The following is a 6217-nucleotide window of genomic DNA, read 5'->3' as shown; positions in this document are numbered from 1 at the left end:
AAAGCATGAAGAAGTCATGAGGCAAATAGCAAAATAGCAAAATGCACAAGAAAAGTTTTTAATATATAATGACTTGGGGCTAGCCATTGTAAGTTCAGAGTCACTCGCACCAACAGTGTGTGTGTGCTGGAGGCGAGCGAAAGCTCGGGAGAGAGGGGKGAGTSTAGTGGGGGTACCTGTACCAGACAGGTGGAGACAGGCCAGGGCAGACGGTGAACAGATCGCCAGGTGGAATCCAAGCAGCAGTGCAGCAGGCAACGRGAGTAGGTGTCACACCCACTTGRGAGAAGMTTTTATTTCTGGAGGCAGATTTCTTGTTCTTAGATTTCTTAGAAAATGCCAGTGGATGGTCTTTGAACAGAAGACTCCTGCCACTTGTTGGGCCCAAAGGCCTYRACACCTTTYACTTCACACCTCAGTACTAATTGAAGTTGTATCTGGTYTGTCCTWGCAAGCCTGGSAGCCTTAACTCAGCATTYAGTCCCCATAAAGTMAAATATATMATTGTAATGTCCTTTATTTGACATTTTTTACATTTTCTTTTTCTTCTTGACTTTCAAAATAGCATCAGACCAAACACTAGTCACTCAGTTCCAGGTGGGATGGTGTCCTCAGGTCTCTGCTGTTTGTTTGCTAGAGCACCCTCCGTATAGCATGGAAAAAGGAAACCTTGGTAGCAGTAATCTCTCCGGTTAATTTTGGTCAAAATTAGGTTGTAGATTTGGCGTTTTGATCCGGAGCGAAGGCCATGCTGTGGAGGGTAGCATCCTGTATATTATGTCGTTGCCGAAAAATGCAAGTTTATCTAACTCCAAATCTATCCTTTTGTATAAGTAAACATGTTGAAAAATTTGAGAGCTCGCATGCAGCTGTGACTCTCTCTCTGAGGTGGGTGGGTCACTGCTGAAATACCTCATATATTGGTGTAACACGTCACTAATCATAGTTTAAAACCGCTAATCATAGATGTGCTGACCTAGGATCTAAATTTAGTGGTGCAACACATCTCTGATGRATTATAAACCTAGATGTACAAAACCTAGATTAGCTCTAATCCTAGCTTAATTTAAACCATGTTGCTGCAACCCACCCACAATGACATAGATCTGCCCCTACACCCTAACCAACTGATTTTTCTATTCAACGTCCCCTCTCTAGAATCGAACGTACACATTTGGATTCACAATCTGTTTGACAGAATGATTTTCATCGTTAGAAATCAGATCACCCGACCAAACGTCCCTGCTAAAACAAACTGTAKCCTGYCTGCTGCCTTTTCATTGTCACAGCCTCAATGCCAATCACCAAACGAGGGGACTAAGTGTGGGTTAATGCGRTCAAAAGTCTGCATTCTGCAATATGGATGGGAGTAGCAGCAACCTCATGTTGTTGACAACATTGTACATAAAAACAGCACTAACATGCTGGTCTTTTTACAGTTTTACAAACTCAGCGGAGAACTTTCTTTCTCCATTCAGCWTCACTCTAATCTTGAGGTGCATTTCTTTAAAACATGCACCAATCCCCTTGATCCCTTAATAAAGATCCGTCCCCTTGTTTTGCCTAAAATGACATACCCAAATCTAACTGCCTGTAGCTCAGGCMCTGAAGCAAGGATATGCATATCCTTGGTACCATTTGAAAGGAAACACTTTRAAGTTTGTGGAAATGTGAATGGAATGTAGGAGAATATAACACATTCGATCTGGTAAAAGATAATACAAAGAAAAAACGAACCGTTTTTTGTACCATCATCTTTGAAATGCAAGAGAAAGGCCATAATGTATTATTCTAACCCAGGTGCAATGTAGATTCTGGCAACTAGATGGCAGCAGCGTATATGCAAAGTTTTAGACTGATCCAATGAACCATTGCATTTCTGTTTAGTGTTAGGATAAGAGTTAAGGTTAGGACGGTTAGGACTAGGGTTAGGGTTGGGGTTAGTAGATCGTTATTTCAAAATAAAGTGTTACCCAGCACTGAATATCCACACAGGGATGAAACATGCTGTAGTGCTATTTCACTGCATAAATATGGTAGCCCACAGCTGATGGTAGTCTAGTATCAGTAACAACAAGAGGCTTGAGGTGTTCGAAGTGTTTGAGGGGTTCGAGGTGTTTGTGGGGTTCGCGGTGTTCGAGGGGTTCGAGGTTTTTGGGGGGTTTGAGGTGGTTCGAGGGGTTTTGGAATTGAGGAGATAGAAGGGGTCTAATGCGTTCCCATGGGTACTAGTAGGGTCTCACTCAGGCAGATGCTGCTCTATCAACCTTTTGTATTTATAAATGGTTGTTTTTTTAATCAATATATTTTTCACATTTCCAATACATCAAAACTTAGCGGAAAAAACTTACTCACCATCGTTTCTGGGGTGATATGCCTACAGACGCAGAGGTTAATAAAACAATAAATAATAATATTCACTTTCTTTCTCTCCAGTGCCTGAAATCACAAAAGTGACCAGAGTGATTAAAGGAGAGCCAACTGTCACCAAGGTTACCAGGGTCATCGAGGGCGAACCCATTATCACCAAGGTTACTCGAGTCGTTGAGGGCGAGCCAACCTTCACCAAGGTGACAAGGGTCATCGAGGGCGAACCCATTATCACCAAGGTTACTCGAGTCGTTGAGGGCGAGCCAACCTTCACCAAGGTAACAAGGGTCATCGAAACGGAACCCAAAATAACCAAGGTGGTCGTCGAGGGTGAGCCCACATTCACTACAGTGACCAGGGTGATCGAGGGAGAACCAAGCATCACAAAGGTCACCAGAGTTATTGAGAGAGTAATTCCAATTATTAAACATTGGTAGGATCGTGAGCATACTGGGTGAGATTACACTTGCATTGGGTCTTGGGCTTGAGAGTACTTGTGAGTCCACAGCGTTTGGCATTGGGTCTTGGCTTGGAGCTACTGGTGCAGTCTCAGCTTTGCATTGGGTCTCGGCTTGGAGGTACTTCCGTGAGTCACAGCTTGCATTGGGTCTTGGCTTGGAGCTACTGGTGAGTCACAGCTTGCATTGCGTTTGGCTTGGAGCTACTGGTGAGTCTCAGTTTGCATTGGCTCTTGCCTGGAGCTACTGGTGAGTCACAGTTTGCCTTGAGTCTTGGTTGGAGCTACTGGTGAGTCATCAGCTTGCATTGAGTCTTGGCTTGGAGCTACTGGTGAGTCACAGTTTGCATTGGGTCTTGCTGAGCTACTGGTGAGTCTCAGCTGCATTGGGTCTTGGCTTGGAGCTACTGGTGAGTCTCAGCTTGCATTGGTCTTGGCTTGGAGCTACTGGTGAGTCACAGCTTGCATTGAGTCTTGGCTTGGAGCTACTGGTGAGTCTCAGCTTGCGATTGAGTCTTGGCTGGAGCTGTCTAGTGAGTCCAGCTTGCATTGAGTCTGGCTTGAGCTACTGGTGAGTCTCAGCTTGCATTGAGTCTTGGCTTGAGCTCTGGTGAGTCTCAGCTTGCATTGGTCTTGGCTTGGAGCTACTGGAGTCACAGCTTGCATTGAGTCTTGCTCTGGAGCTACGTGATCTCAGCTTGCATATGGTCTTGGCTGGAGCTACTGGTGAGTCACAGCTTGCATTGCGTCTTGGTCTGATGTATCAGTATTAGGTGGGTCAGATAACATTTGAAAATGTACTTCACATTGCAGACAATTGGATGGTAACAGGTTTAGTTTCCCTGTATTTGTAACATTGCTGTAAAAAAAGAGTTCACCTTTCTCTCTCATCTGTCTCTCTCTCACGCTCTTTCAATTCAATTAAAGGCTTTATGGCACGGGAAACATATCTTTACATTTCCAAAGCAAAACTCTCTCTCTCTCTCTCTCTCTCTCTCTCTCTCTCTCCTCTCTCTCTCTCTCTCTCTCTCTCACTCATAGCTCACAGTGGTTCCCTCAGATGGAGGGCTGGAGACTGGACGCAGAAAGTAGAGGATTCTGGACGAAGGTCAGTAAGATACCTTACAGAAATTAAATATAGCTTAACATTATTATGGGTGACGTAAATGTTATGGAGAAAAATATTATGATAATAATATATGAATTTAATGTATGATAAAAATATATTTATACGAATGTATGATAGTAATATTACGATTTTAATATATGATATAATATACTGATTTTAATGCTGATTAATAAATATATTATACTAATGTATGTTAATAATATATTGATTTTAATGTATGTTAATCATATATTGATTTTTAATGTATAAATAATATATTGATTTTAATCTATGATAATAATAATAATTGATTTTAATGTATGATAATAAGTATATGATTTTAATGTATATAATAATATATATTGATTTTAATGTATGATAATAATATACTGATTTTAATGTATGATAATAATATATTGATTTTAATGGTTAAAATATTATCTGATTTAATGTATGATAAAATATATAATGATATTAAATATAATGTATTTTAACAAATGTAAAAACGTTGTTCGGATGACAATGGAAAACACATCGCCGTCTATTATCACCCGTATAGTTATTGAACATGTTAATCTCAGTTGCTGATGAATCTTACATACATGCACATAGCCTAGGCGTGTTGTATGTGGCGTGTTCCTGTAATCCATCACACTGAGTAGATACTATGTTCAAATGCTATGGAGGGATTTAAACATTGGTACGTTTTCAAAAGCTCTTGGAAACTGTTGGTGAAGATGCTTCTGTTGCCGAAGACTAATGATTCGCTTGATGTTGGGCTACGTTCCATCATCAAACAATGTTTTCTTGTTACTATAAAGGAAGGTATTTGTTGAAGAATCTGACGCGCAGTTCACAATCTAACCATTCCTTCCTGCTTAGCACTTGATGTTAAGAGATGACGTGTGGCATTTGACAACCCAACATCCCAATAGAAGTCACRGTGTTACAGTACTACATCTGCCTGCCCAGGTTTATGTGACAAACTATCTCTAGCAGACGACAGAGCTCTGTGTTCTGGCCAATGCTGTGGCGCCACGTAATTGTCTAACCAGCACCCACACCTGCAAGATGTATGATGACTTTGCCATGTTTGGGTCCCATGATTAGAGGTGTCTAAGGTAAAGAAGTTTCTGGAGAGTGAGGTTCATATTCTCCAGGAAGAAGAGATCAAGAAACTCATAGAGGGAGGTTAGTCTGTCGGAGAAGTAAACAAACAAACAAATGACTGATGGGTGGCATGACAACCGCATGTATACGTCACCCGTTTCCCCGGGCAACCGAAAGGGCTACCTCTCTTTGTAACAAGCATCCCATAGTATGAAAACTGATAGAGGTCCCGTCTGACAACTTTTCTTTTTGAGGATTGTGAATATTAAGCCTGGACAATTTTTTTTCTTTTTAGGGACAAATAGTTTTATGAAGATTAAAGTTTCGAGGGGAAAATAAGGCTGTTATTCTTGAACTCAAAATGTTCCAAAGTGCAGCTAATAACATTCATACACCTATAATATAATTTTATAGTATATTATATACAACAAAAGTTTAACTAATCAGATCCTAAACCCTGAAAACAAAGCAGCAAACCCAATCCAAATACAAAAGATGAATGGTATTATCTGCTGTGAAGGGACCTCCTGCATGTGTCAGTCATCTAGATGATTCTGGGCTAATTGCACTGTATTACGGCAGATTCACCCCTGCTCTTGGTAGCTAAGAGCAGAAGTGTCCATTAAAACCCTGTTATTGTGATATAGTAACAGGTAGAGATATATCTTTCAGAGCATTATTTTACTTCTGAAGCAAGATGGACCTAAAATTGTAATCAATAAAAATGTATGCTAGGGTGTATCTGCCAAAAAACATTTTGCAAGTCTCAGTAAGGGAATTGTYTGCCTGTTCTACCCTGTTGTTTTTATAATGTAACGTTGTATTTTTGTCTGCAAWATTCTCTGACTGGAATTGTCATCTATACATATTGATCCCTAATTATTCACGAGCCCATTTCTAATTGGTAAAACAACCATTCTAGAAGAGACAGTTTTATGGCGTTAGTAATTYTACCATTATGACACATTTATAACATCATTTAGCATGTGTTCCAAATGGCAACAGATTCCCTATAAAGTGGACTACTTTGGACCAGAGCTATGGGCCCTGGACAAAAGTAGGTTAAAATAATAAAAAATAAATTCAACTTTTATATAGTGAAWAGGGTGCCATTAGAGACGCCGTGTTAGTAACGGAACACAGAAGTCCCTCAAACAAAGCTCTATGTATTC

The 6217-nt window shown here is 40.5% G+C and overlaps 1 long non-coding RNA gene across 1 annotated transcript in view; it reads left to right on the top strand.

Moving 5' to 3' along the window:
• The first annotated feature begins 3861 nt into the window (after nt 1–3861).
• The window catches only part of LOC112078014 (uncharacterized), a 7172-nt gene continuing 4816 nt past the window's right edge, over nt 3862–6217 (top strand). The window contains exons 1-2 of the long non-coding RNA XR_002895570.2: nt 3862–3935; nt 5046–5126. This is a non-coding gene — a long non-coding RNA (uncharacterized lncRNA). The remainder of the gene's footprint in view (nt 3936–5045; nt 5127–6217) is intronic.

The sequence above is a fragment of the Salvelinus sp. IW2-2015 genome, unplaced genomic scaffold, assembly GCF_002910315.2.
Source record: "Salvelinus sp. IW2-2015 unplaced genomic scaffold, ASM291031v2 Un_scaffold5153, whole genome shotgun sequence".
Lineage (NCBI taxonomy): Eukaryota > Metazoa > Chordata > Actinopteri > Salmoniformes > Salmonidae > Salvelinus > Salvelinus sp. IW2-2015.
Note: the sequence above shows the minus strand (reverse complement) of the source record. Positions and strands in the feature narration are given on the sequence as shown.